Source organism: Anas platyrhynchos, chromosome 2 (genome assembly GCF_047663525.1).
Source record: "Anas platyrhynchos isolate ZD024472 breed Pekin duck chromosome 2, IASCAAS_PekinDuck_T2T, whole genome shotgun sequence".
NCBI classification, from domain to species: Eukaryota; Metazoa; Chordata; class Aves; order Anseriformes; family Anatidae; genus Anas; species Anas platyrhynchos.
Genome location: NC_092588.1, coordinates 6211457 through 6225285, shown reverse-complemented (window position 1 = coordinate 6225285; position 13829 = coordinate 6211457). Strand labels below are relative to the sequence as shown.

Sequence of the window (13829 nt, the reverse complement as noted above, 5' to 3'; positions counted from 1 at the left end):
GTCAGATCAGAGCCAGTTTCAGACTGCTAAGAAAGGGACCCGCCCCATCAAAAGCTGAGCAAATGAGCTATGCTGATTGTACCTCTATGAGAACAGATTTAAGAAAAGGAAAAAAAAAAAAAAAAAAAAAAAGAAAAGGAAAAAGAAAAAGAAAAAGAAAGAAAACGCCTTCTGTGCAACACCGGCTGAGAAAGGAAGGAGTGAGAAGCAGCTCTGTCAGCCTCCAAGGTGAACGCAGCAGGAGGGCAGGAGGTGCTGCAGGCATGCAGCAGCAGTTCCCCTGCAGCCTGTGGAGAGGCCCCTGGTGGAGCAGGCTGTCCCCCTGCAGCCCATGGGTCCCACATGGAGCAGATCTCCACGCTGCAGCCCCCCCATGGGTGGAGGAGCCCCCGGTGGAGCAGGTGGATGTGGCCTGGAGGAGGCTGTGGCCCATGGAGAGCCCCCGCAGGAGCAAGCCCCGGGCCGGAGCTGCAGCCCGTGGAGAGGAGCCCACGCAGGAGCAGGGGGTCTGGGGGGAGCTGCCAGCACCCGTGGGGGACCCGTGCTGGAGCAGTTTGCTCCTGGGGGATGGGCCCCGTGGCATGGAGCCGTGTGGGAGCAGTTCCTGAAGAGCTGCTGCCTGTGGGCAAGCCCCTGCAGGCTCAGTTCGGGAAGGACGGCATTCATGGGAGGGACCCCATGGGGAGCAGGGGCACAGAGGGACTGTGAAGGAGCGACAGAGCGGAAGGGTCAGGGACTGACCGCAGACCCCATTCCCTGTGCTGCTTGGGGGAAGGAGGTAAAAGAGGGTGAATAGAGGGAAGTTGTTTTTAGTTTTTTGTTCTCACTTTTTGTTCTTACTGCTTTAGACTGTTACTAGTAATAGGAAATAAAATACATTAATCTCCCTATGCTGAGTCTGGTTTGCCTTAACAGTAATTCTCTAGTGTGCTCCCTGTTGTTACCTCAGCACATCAGCTTTTTTTTTTTTTTTTTTTTTTTTTTAATCATACTTTATCTTCCTGTTCTTTTGAGCAGGGGGAGTGAGAATGAGTTGTGGTGGACCGTATCTAACCATCAATGTTAAACCACCACAAAAGAACAAGGTGAACATATATTACTTGTATTTTCCTTAAAAAATTAAGAGGGGAGAAGGGGTAAATAGAATATCATAGCAGAAGGAAACAATATGTTACTGCTGCAGGTGGGATACTTTTTTTTTTTTCTTTTTTCTTTTTTTTTTCCTGGTAATATTTAGGAGTCAATGAAGCTTATATATACACAAATAAAACTCCCAAGGAGCCAGAAGTGATACTAGGAGCTTTCATTCTCTTATCCTCAGAACCTTGTCTCTGTAATAGTCATGAGGCTGCCTAAAGAGACAGAAAGCAAAGCAGAGCTGAGAGCATCCAAGAAAGCAACAGAGATAATGGAAAAACAATGTACATGAGCTTGCCTGGCTTGCGCAGTGAACCCTGAGCAATTCCAAGTTGTATTTTAAACTGAATGCAAAACCAGCAGGACTTTTTGAGATCAAAGGCTGCAAATTCATGGTTATGAAAAATGCAGATGTGCTACTATGCTTGTAGTTAAAGCTTCTTAAAATCTAATTTCTGGCATGTGTTCCCCAACTCTTCCCTTGGTCAAATTACAGGGTACAAGCAGGGCAAAAAAGACAATCTTCAAATTACATCTAATTGTGTAAAAACGTCTTGTGTTTCCCTAACCAATACCATTTAATTGCATCTGTTTAAAAGGAGAGATCTGGTAGAGGAAGTTAAACATATATCTGATTTTTTTTTTCCAGCTCTATGAGAGGAGCAATACTGTGGCAAACGGCTGGTTCTTTAAAATGTTATGACTTTTTCTCAAGTATAAGAAGGTAAAAATTATAACAATTTTATGTGTAAAATTAATCATTTCTAGGTAATATTATTTCACCTCTGATTCTAGAAGATTCTTTTCCAATGAGTTTATTTTGGTAAGCCACTCCCCATCACATTAAGCCACTATCCAGGGTATTTGAAACGTCATGGCAGTCTGGTGAAGTACCCACTGACTAGAAGAGGGGAAGCATAACCCCCATTTTAAAAAAAGGAAAAAAAAAAGTCACAAGTAACTGCAGGCCAGTCAATCTCACCTCTGTGCCGAACATCCTCCTGTAAACTCTACTAATGTGCATGTCAAATAAGGAGGCTTCACTAAGAGCAGATTGTGCCTGACAAATCTGGTGGTCTTCTATGCTGGGGCTACAGCAGTGGTGGATAGGGGAAGAACAACTGACATCTATGTGGACTTATTCAATGCATTTGACACTGTCCTCCATGACATCCTTGTCTCTAAATTGGAAAGACATGAATTTGACGGGTGGACCACTACACAGGTAAGGAATTGGCTGGATGGTCAAGCTCACAGAGTTGTGGTCAATGGCTCAATGTCCAGTTGGAGATCAATAACAAGTGGTATTCCTTACGGGTTAGTACTGAGACCTGAGTTTAACACCTTTGTCTGGACTGGGTTTAACATCTTTGTCAGCGACATGGACAGTGGGATCAAGTGCACCTTTATTCGAGCTTGCCTATAACAACAGGGTATGTGGTGCAGTTGACACACTGGAGGAAGAGATGTGATCTAGAAAGACCTTGACAGACTTTAGAGGTGGTCCTGCGCAAAACTCATGAACTTCTACAAGGCCAAGGTCTTGCACTTGGGCTGGGGCAATCCCAAGCATCAATACAAGCTGGGCAGAGAATGCATTTAGAGTAGCCCTGAGGAGAAGGACCTGGGGGTGTTAGTTGATGAGAAGCTCAACATGAGTCAGTAATGTGCGCTTGCAGCCCAGAAAGCCAACCATACCTTGGGCTGCATCAAAAGAAGCATGGCCAGCAGGTCTATGGAGGTGATTCTGCCTCTCTGCTCTGCTCTTGTGAGACCCCACCTAGAATACTGCATTCATATCTGGGGTCCCCAGCACAAGAAGGACATGGACATATTAGAATGAGTCCAGACATGAGTCCAACAAAGATGATAAGGGGGATGGAGCACCTCTCCTGTGGAGACAGGAAGAGAGAGCTGGGGAAGTTTGGCCTACAGAAGAGAAGGCTCCAGGGAGACCTTACAGCAGCCTTCTGGTACTTAAAGGGGACCTACAGGAAATCTGGGGAGCTATTCTTTGTCAGGCAGTGCAGTGATAGGACAATGAGTAATGGTATTCCTAAAAAAAAGGTAGATTTATATTAGATATTAGATATGAGGAAGAAGTTATTTACTCAGAAGGTGGTGAGGCACTGGCACAGGCTGCCCAGAGAAGCTGTGGATGCCCCATCCCTGGAGGTGTTCAAGGCCAGGCTGGATGGGGCTTTGGGCAACCTGGTCTGGTGGGAGATGTCCCTGCCCATGGCAGGGGGTTGGAATTAGATGATCTTTAAGGTCCTTCAAAACCCATTTTGTGATTTATATTTCTATGATTTAAATATATTTACACCATTTTTGTTTAGAAATCCATCCATATTCAGTGATTATAGTCCAGTAATATACATGTAAGTTTATCTTTAAGGTTACATCAGGGATAGCAGGTTCATATCAACGACTATGTTTTGATTTATATTGGAAGGCACTCTGTGCATGCAGACTATATTCCTTTTGGATGAAACTAAATTAGAAGATCTACTTCAAGACAATTCTCAAACCACCAATGTGTATTCAATCCATTAATCAATACCAAGACTAATTTAAAATAAATGCCCTGGAAAACATAATTGTGTAGATTTCAAACTGTCTTCACAAACTTTCACTTTCCAGATCTCCCTCTGCTGCACCACACTGCTTTGTTAAGAAAGACTCAGTCCTTGGATAAAAACTCACTATATGTAGAAGATTCTTATCTCATATCCTATTCCTCTTGAAAGTCATTTTGCCATTTTGTGTCACACTTTCTGATTTTATCAGTTCTAGGGATACCATCAGGATATGCCAAACTCTTTAAATAGCAAACAGTTAAGATCTTATCTTATTAGATCAATACATATAAAAGACCAGATACTACTTCCATTTAATTCAAAAAAACAGTTTACTATTGATTTTCATACATGTAATACGGGCCTTCAGTATGAGAATATTGCTGATTTCTTATTTAAATGTTAATGATTAAAAATAGAGAAACTGAACTGAAGGAAACACAACAGAAAGTATAATGTTCTCTCTTATCTGAAGAATCAATGCAGCAGGGTCAAATAACAAGAATCTAGATAATCTGAAAAATTAAAGTATATTAATATTAATCTTTGTTAGAACGTGACCATGAAATGAAATTGTTCACTAGAAGAATAAAAGCAAAATAGCGGAGGTCTGTGTAAAAGCTTCCTTCAGGAAATAAGTAATCCTACAGTTCATATTTCAGCACTTGCTTAATACTTTTGGACTTCAGTGGCTTAGGTAAGGGACAAGGAAAAGTTCCTTTGGTAAGGGACAAACTCTTAATTAGGGCCTAGCTATCTTTAATTCTGTGAATTTTCAGGCTTAGGCCAAAACCTATGACAGAAAATATAAATTTATTTATTTATTTATTTATTTATTTATTTATTTATTTACAGCAGAATCAACATGCTTTGGAAAAGGCAGATGGAATTTAATCTATGGCATTTGTTATTCAGGGGTGTTTCAGTCCTCTAAACACAGAAACACATCATTGAGGCAGCAATATTACAAACTAGAAGGTCTAAAGTACATTAACTATTGAAACATGTATTGCTAGTGAAATGCATACGTCACATAAGAATGAAAATACTGTTCCTGGAATATGTTGTGATATTTAATGAAACAGCTAGATCATTTTTGAAAGAAAAAGGAGGCTGAAGATAAAATGAATCACATTATGAATCTCACATATTGCCTGCTGGACCAAATATATTACCTGTTTTGTCAGCTGTAAACCACAGGACTTGCAAGTGGCCAAACACACTGGATGAAATTTAAAATATTTGAAAAACTACAGACATTAGGGCATATACGCTGAGGTCAGGAGTTTGCAAAACAGTTGCTTGCTATCATTCATTTATTCTCAAGTTTGGCCTCCTCTTGGAATTGCCTGCTCTCACCTGGTTTGTGACTGGCAAACCTTTAGATACTTTTTTAAGAGTAAAGACAAGAGTTTTGAAGGGGTTAGATACAGATGTTAGTGGTAAAAAAAAAAAAAAAAAAAAAAAAAAGTGATTTCTGAAAACTACTCTATTTGAAAATATTAAATAAGAAGGTGAGGTGATCATTGATGATAAGTGATCGTTGCATATAACTAGGCCTGAAGCAGCCCGACTAGTTACAAAAATTTCTTTGTAGGCTGACAAAGAAATAATTGAACCTATTATTTTATAGAAAGCAGGAAGGAAAATGATCAGCTCCTGTTCAGTGATTCCAATGTGCATGCTCTGTTAGGATTACATGAGAAGGTACAGCTCAGTTTGCAAATGATAGATCTGATGTGGTATCTAGGACATGTCCTTGGCTCTCTTGCTGTCCATATGGAACTAATAATTTAGAAGGGTTTCTCTTTGAACTAGCTTAATGGAAACATTTAATTTGATCTTGAAGGGGAATCTATGTACATCTATCCAAGTCCTAGTACTTTATATTGTTTCAGGGCTGAAATTTCAGCTCTTGATTTATACTTTTATTTGGCTCAGTACGTGTTGTTTGCATTGTGCTGAGTTATGCTATATACAGTTCGGACTATGCTAGCAATGAATATTGTTAACTCATAATAGAACCTGATTGTTACTAATGGAGAATACTTTTTACAAAATTAAAATTAATTAGATACAGTTGTCTATGGCATATGTGTCTTCTAGACCATTAAAAAAATGTAAACTTCAGGCAATTTTCTATATATTTTATGTTTTTTATATATTTTTTATATATTTATATATATAAATATATATTTATATATATTTTCTATTTCTCTATATATTTCTAAAGTATATATTTCTATATACTTTAGAGATTTTGAAGAGGTTTTGTTTGATTGATTTTTGTTTGTTTGTTTGTTTTGTTGTTGTTTTTTTGTTGTTGTTGTTTGTTTTATTTTTTTTTTCATACACTTTTGTAAAACCCTGTCAGAATAATTGCTACACAATTCTGAAGACATTCATGTGGGGACCAGTATCCACCCGTCCAGAGGTATATTGTTTCCCCTTCAGAGCATGAAAGAATAAATGGAAAAAATGGTCTTGCTACAAACAGAAAACTTTCATTAATGTGTCAGAAATCCAGCTTTCCTTCCATTGAAAATTGTGTTAAACACAGGAAACTTTCAACAGTAAACCATAGTATAAAGAAGTAATCTTTTGTAGAGAACATCAGCTGAAATAAAATAATTTACAAATTGACAGGACACTTTACCACTCCACAGTCACAGATTTAAAAAAAAAAAAAAAAAAGAACTAAAGAAAGAAAAAGGAATGAAAAGAATGAAAGGCCAAGTGAAAGAGCAAGCTGAAATAGAAATTAATCCAATGTAATCAGGAGAGGAGGGGAGGGGACAGGGGGACAGTAGCTGAAGAAATGCCTCAGTGACTGACAGATGTGTGGTAGAGCTGCTTTGTGTCTCTGAGGCCACCTTCCAACATAAAAAATGTTCCCATACTAAGCATTTCATCAGGAGGAATAACAGATGGCCTCTTTCTTCCTCTGTCCAGAATACTGTAATTTTATCAGTAAAAGGATGACTTAAGACATATTACTATCTGTTTCTTGTAGGTTGCTTCAGAGACAGCTGTTGCTGTTCTCCTATGAGAGAAGAAAACAGGACTGCTTGTAGAATGTCCATCATCTTGGGTTACAAGGTCACAAAGATGGAGAGTCAGAATCATACATTTTGAACCTCAGTCGCTCATATGACTGCTGCTCTCTTTTTGTCTGGAGGCTCTGATCTTACTTGGGGTAGATGTATCAGGTATCTTGTTTGCCAGCTCCTCTTCATCAATATATGACTTGTAGAGCCTCACACAGGTATTGATACATGATGTGCTGTCCCAGATTATGATAGATTCAAGCAGAAGTGTCAAAATAGTTTTTCTTCCTTCCTCTGAGGACAGGAAGCTACCTGTATATTTAGTATTAATCAGAAGGAACATCTGTCAGACAGAGCGTATAGAAACTACCTCAAGTTCTTAATATATCATACAGCATTTCAGATAGGGAGAAGAAATGCAGCATCGAATGGATAACTTTGTCATGTCATGTGCTCCCTGGCACCTAACATCATTCTCCCCATATTTTTTGCAGTTTAATCTGTGTATGCGGAGGTGGACTTACCAGCAAATACCTAGCATAGCATTAGAGTCTCTTCTCCCACTATTCTCCCAATGCTTATGCCTTGGAAGACTGTAGGATAAGAGAGTAGACAGATAAAGCTGTTGAGAATGCTCTTTACTTTGGAGTTTTTGTTTTCTTTTCTTTCTTTTCTGTTTTTTTGTTTTGTTTTGTTTTGTTTTGTTTTTTAATATTTAGGAAAAGAAGGTGTAGACTAATTATAACATATTCAGGGAAACAGAGAATAATGAAATTCCATAGAAAATACGAAGTTTCAGGTAACTTGGAGTAGGAGCTGGTCTCCTGGCTGTGCTGAGATTCGTAGCTCAAATTCTGATGTTTATGTACTACAGATCTAGAGTTAAATTTGATGAATACCATTGTGGATTCTTGGTAACACAAGATCTTTTAATGAGGGTCTGCCTTATAGAGAATTATCTGCTTGATTTCCTAAGAATGTGAGTCAAATTTGGATGAACAGGGAGAAAACTAAGGAGTAGTTAGCTGGTATTTTTCTAGTAATTCACAGAAGACTGAAGCTCACAGCAAGAAATTCTTAAAGATATATATTTTTTTCACATTATTTTTCATTTACAAAGCACTGTGGATTGCAGGATGACAAAATGCAGGACCCTTGACGTAAATGATACAAGATAATTCCTGTGTATCTTCTCTCAGACTTTTATGTTGGAGCATGGTAATCTTTAAATTAGAATTAATTTCTAATTAATTAATTAGAAATTAATTAATTTCGCTTTGAAAGGAACTGTGACCTCAACCACTTACTGGAAAGGTGAGTTAGAGTCACTGGCCTACAAATTCAGGTATCTGTACTGTGTCTCTGTAAAGTTACGAGATTAATCTTGGCAACAGAGTTGAAGACATCGTGAGAATTTTGTTTGTCTTTCCCTCCTAGCCTCAGTACTCTGTAAAGTAGTGGATTACAGTCCCCACAGGCTGTAGCTAGTTGTCTTCAAAGTTCAGGTTTGCCAAAACAACATTTCCTTGACATGACATTTAGAGGAATGGTAAAGTCCATCTATCAAACTTCTATGTCTTTTCTAGATTGGTATCAGGAGGAAAAAGATGTGATGCTTTTACCCAGCTGGGGCAGTTAACCACCACAATCATTCTTTCACTCTCCCTTAAAGGAGAAAGGGAAAATATGATGGAAAGTGCTCAAGGGTTAAGATAAGGACAGAGAGATCACTCAGCAATAATCATCATGGGCAAAACCGACTCAGCATAGGGAGATTAACATAATTTCTTGCCTATCACTAGATGGACTAGAACAGTTAGAACTAAAAGCAAAATAAAAACACCTTCCCCCATCCACCCTCTTCCACCCCATAGTAGCACAGAGGAACAGGGACTGGGGGCTGTGGTCAGTTCCTGATGCTTCATCTCTGCTGCTCCTTCAGGGTCCCTCTCTGGTCTTGCTCCCCATGGGGTCCCTCCCACAGGATGCTGTGGGAGTTCCTTCCCGAACTGAGCCTGTGGGGGCTGTCCACAGGCAGCAGCTCTTCAAGAACTGCTCCCACATGGCTCCATCCCATGGGGTCCATCCCCCAGGAGCAAATTGCTCCAGCACGGGTCCCCCATGGGTGGCAGCTCCCCCCAGACCGCCTGCTCCTGCTTGGGCTCCTCTCCACGGACTGCAGCTCTGGCCTGTGGCCTGGTCCTGCGGGGGCTCTCCATGGGCCACAGCCTCCTCCAGGCCACATCCACCTGCTCCACCACTCATTGGCTTGGCTCTGTCCAGTGGCAGGTCCGCTTTGGAGCTGTCTGGAGCTGGCTCTGATCTGACACAGGGCAATTTCTATGCTCTTCTCACAGAAGCCACCCCTGCAGCCCCCCTACAACCAAGTCTTTTGCCACATAAACCCAATAGAAGAGGTAATAAGTTTTCAGAAATATAATTCTGTAGAATCAGCTATAGTGTTTTAAATTTTCAAGCCTAATAAAACTTGCCACATTGCACTACAGCTAAATCAAATAATCACAAAATTAAAATTAAAGAAATGTTAGGGCTGGAAGGGACCTCTTCAGATCATCAAACCCAACTCCCTGATCAAAATTCAGGACAGTGTCCAGTGAGGTTTTGAATATCTCCAGTGGTGGAGACTCCACATCCCCTTTTGGGCAACTTGCTCCTATGTTTGACCACCCTTACAGTAAAAATGTGTTTTCTTGTGGTCAGATGCATTATGATTATTATTTTTTAATTATTATTAATTCATTTTTGCTATATCACAAGATTTTGGTTTCCACCAAATCTTTTTCCCTCATCTTCATTTCTTCCAGTTAGGCGTTTACACACATGGTTAAGATCCCCCTGAGCCTTCTCTTCTCCAAGTTAAACAGTGTCAGTTCTCTCGACCTTCCCTGATGAGACAGATATTCCAATCCCTTATGCATCCTCAACTCTAGGGGATTTTGTTGCTGTTTATGTTTGTTTACATGTTTGTTTACATTTCTAAGACGTATAATCAATCATGAAACACCATCATTGGGAAATGATGCTTCCCTTTGTTTCTAGTAAGGCATGTAACATTTACTTCTGTCAGCAGCTTCTTTGCTATACTGTACCACTAAGAATTTAAGTTGGCAAATGAATAGAAAAAAAAAACAAAAAGAAAACAAAAAGAAAAAAAAAACATATACAATGTTTTCCTATTTGATAGCAAAGGAGCAAACAAGCATATATAGGTATACTCAGAGAAACTACTACTTTTCTGGAGTTTTTTTGTTTGTTTGTTAGTTTTTGTTTGTTTGTTTGTTTGTTTTTCAGGTAAAACCTGGTAACTGACTGTATACTTCTCAGTGAAAAAGTATCAGATGGACCAATTTATCAGCTGAGGAGTGGGAATCTTCTCTGAGAGGAAAAAAGCTTCAAGCATGTCTTCAGCTTGTGATCATGTAAATATGCAGTTACATGAAAGTGTTTTTTTCAGTAGTTTTGGATGGTATTTATGTACTGTTTCACTGAGAAAGTAACATTTTTAAGTGGAGTGGAAATTTCATTTCTTTCCCCCCAAAACAAAGTACTCTGTGAAAGCATTTTGAGTCAAAAATAGCTGTATGTAGAATAATAACTTTTCTACCCACAAACTACATTGCAGTACTTGTGACTGTTCTGAAGAAAAGTCTTAGTTCATGAAATCATCTTGGTTTTGATTTGCCACATACATGTAATCCTCATAGTTCTAATCATACAGAGGCTTTGTAATACCCCTATGCACTTCTACGAATAAATGTCTTCCTGTTAGATGGAAAAATGGTTTTGTTCTTTAATGCATGTGTGCTTAGAATATTGGATGCATACCTTATGGAAAACTCAGATTAAGTTAATTGCTTAATTAGTTAATTTAATAAGTAAATATTAATTATCATTAATTCATTTACTCTGAGAGCAACTGTATCTATGCAAAACCACCTTAAAACAAAGCTAATTCTTTAGAGAAAAAAGTAAATTATGCTTTTGCTAATAGAGTTTGCCATATTGTCTCAAGCTAGGCTAAAATGCAGCAAGAGAGTAAGCCCAAGAGTAAATATGATTTGTGGTTTATTTTATTAGTGTTCAAAGATTATCCTGTTAGGTGGAGAATATTTGCTAAGGAAAATTGATCCTGTTAATTTATCTTTGTTTATAAAACATTAGAGATGATGTTTAGATCATATATTAACATATCATCCATAATATGCAAGAACCAGATGCTCATGTTATGCTTTTAACTGTGATTGCTTGCTCTTAAAGCTTCTTTTTATGCATTTTTACTTTTATGGAAAGTAACAATTAAACTTCAATTATAAGTTCATTCTGGATTGTCTTTATTTTTTTTCTTTTAAATTAAAGATATTTTTCCCTGTGTGTGTGTATATATATATATATATATATATATATATATATATATTCCTTTCTTAATTTGCTTTGCTGTCTGTGTCACTGCACATAGCTCCCCTAATTTACACTTTTTAGGGATGGAATATGCGCCTTGCTGAACTTTATGGTCATTTGTCAAATCTCATTTTGGGTGTCACCTAGTAGAGGAGTACAGAGGACATCTCCTGCAGCAATGGGTGTAAATACAGTAATATGCCAGGGCAGGTTGCATCATTATACCTACTCCAAAATTCTAGAAGCATAGCTGTGAGAAACTGAGGAAAAGTAGTCTAAATTGCCTAGTCCAGCATGATAGGCCAGGCAGTTTCATGCCTGTTTTCATCAGCATTGCAACTGAATGCAAAACCCAAATGATGAACGCGTATCGATACCTCTGATTCTCACACATTACAAATATTTGGGAAATCGATGTGCTTTAACATTGACAGGGTTACTCCCACGGGTTTTATTTAAGGAGTACTGTTGCTACTGATGACAGGAAAGCACAGCTAGGAATCAGCTTGGGGGAAAAAAAAAAAAAGGCCAAAAAAAAAATGTTAAATGAGTGAAAAATAACCCTTTCCACATACCTTTCACTGGACAATTCCAATACCTTAGCACAAGCTATGCAAATCAGTGATTCATCCAAGGCCTGAAGAGCCTGTGGCAGTGTGAGAGGCTGAGATACTGAAGCAAGAACTGACACAGTTCTCTAAATAAATGGGAGGCTATTTTTCAGCCTCCCTTTATGTGAAGTTGCAGATGATGGTAATCCTGTAGAAAAACTAAGAGCAAAACGTTGTCCAATCTGCAATCTACAGATAGCAGCATCAAATCAACAAATAAACTGCATTCATTTCCTGTCACTGGCTCTACCCCTTTGGATCACGCTGCAATTGAAAGTGGATGTGAAAGTCCATCCCAGTCCTGAAACTCCTCTGGATATTCTGCAGATCCAAGCAAATTGGTTTTGATCACGTTACACCCTAACTTTTATGTCCTGCAACATTAAACCACATTGATGAGTCTGGAAAAAAGAGGAAGAGAATTAGAGCTCATATAGGCATGAGAATAAAATTTAAAAATAAATAAATAAAATAACCTCTATTTTTTTTTTATGTCTGTAAGCACAATTTTTATCTGAAGAGAAAAAAATAAATTCAATTTACCTTAGATATTTTTTTAGCTGTTCTGTGTGTTCATAGTGATTAGTTTAAGACTTGTGCTGTCCATTTGTGCATAAATGCACTTGAGTTGATTTTAATTAAAAAACAGCTTTAATAACTGGTTTATGCTGTTGAAAAAATACTTGGTTTTCAGTAAAATATTTATGTATGAAACTTACTGATTTATTAAAATGAGTATATTGCGCATGGAACTACTTTTGCCCAATTCTCCAAGATCTTTTAAATCCAGATCTTCTGATTGCTCAGGTGACTAATCCTAATCCCATCCAATTAAAAGGTACTATATGTGAGAAGTACTGTGGAATGGAGATTTCAGCCAGTTTCACATCTACTTAACATACAGCACTTTCCTAGGCATAAAAGATTTACTCATATTGCTACAATAACCAGTATCATAGTATTTTAATACAAAAACTCTCCCGCAGGACTGAATGTGAGAACCTCTTCAAAATGATTCACTTCTTCAGAATCTCTTTCTTTACTCATTTTATCTAGAAGACATATTAGTGGGATGATGGATTTGTGCAAATAAAATCAGCCCAGAAACTGAATCCAATGATCCAGAGAAAGAAGGCTGACAGGGTGAGAGGAGAAAGGTAGTCCCATGAAAGGCTGATCTCATGCACTTCATGTTTTATCCCTCAGGATCTCATTACTTCTCACTTTTACCACCTTCATGCCATGATGCTATGCTGAACCCTGTTTGCATTGTAGTGTTGCCCCTCCATCCAGCAGAGACAGACCACATTGCATTTGTCAGCACTGGAGGTGACAGAGTTCAGTGAAGACAAAAGATGGAGTATCATTTGTGGTGTGTTTGAGAGGCAGGAAAACTAAACTTGGTGCTCTTGGTGCAGAGGAGAACGACAAAGAAGGGAGGAATCTGGAGACACCTTTATTGTCAGATAAATTACATCCATTGACTCACCATGGACAGTATTGGTTTCTACAGACTTCAGTGCAAACAGAAATCTGGGGAATTTATAGTATCTTTTATAGTATTCAGACAACCCCTGAAACAATTCCTCCTTTCCATAAGGAACAGAAAAGAAAACGCACTTTTAGGGGCTTCGCATCTGATCAGGCTGAAAATTTATCTCAACATGCATAAGAGAAAGTATCATTGCTTTGAACTCTTGAATCCTGAGACTCTGTAGCCATTAATAGAACATAACAAGTCATCATCAAGGTAAACTGATGCACAAACCTGCTAAGGCAGGTCTGCAGGTCTGTTGGCCACTACATATTTGCCAGGACATTGTACAGCCAAAAAGGAATTCTTTAAAGTAATTAAATGTATAAAACATAATAGCAATCTCCTTGGCTTCTGAGACCAGCAAAAGTAGTTGTTATTGCTAGGCAATTTTCAGAATTGTATAGTCCCCGGTCTCATTAGCCAGAAGTAAAAGAGAAGGTATGAGACCATAAACGTTTACAGAGCAAACCTTTTCATTTAGTTCAGTTGATGCTCTTTT

The 13829-nt window shown here is 38.6% G+C and overlaps 1 long non-coding RNA gene across 1 annotated transcript; it reads left to right on the top strand.

The window, feature by feature from the left end:
• The first annotated feature begins 405 nt into the window (after nucleotides 1–405).
• Nucleotides 406–11102, top strand: LOC119716097 (uncharacterized). The gene is made up of 3 exons (XR_011807326.1): nucleotides 406–1085; nucleotides 6730–6925; nucleotides 10076–11102. It is a non-coding gene; the product is annotated as an uncharacterized lncRNA (long non-coding RNA).
• Nucleotides 11103–13829: the final 2727 nt, after the last annotated feature.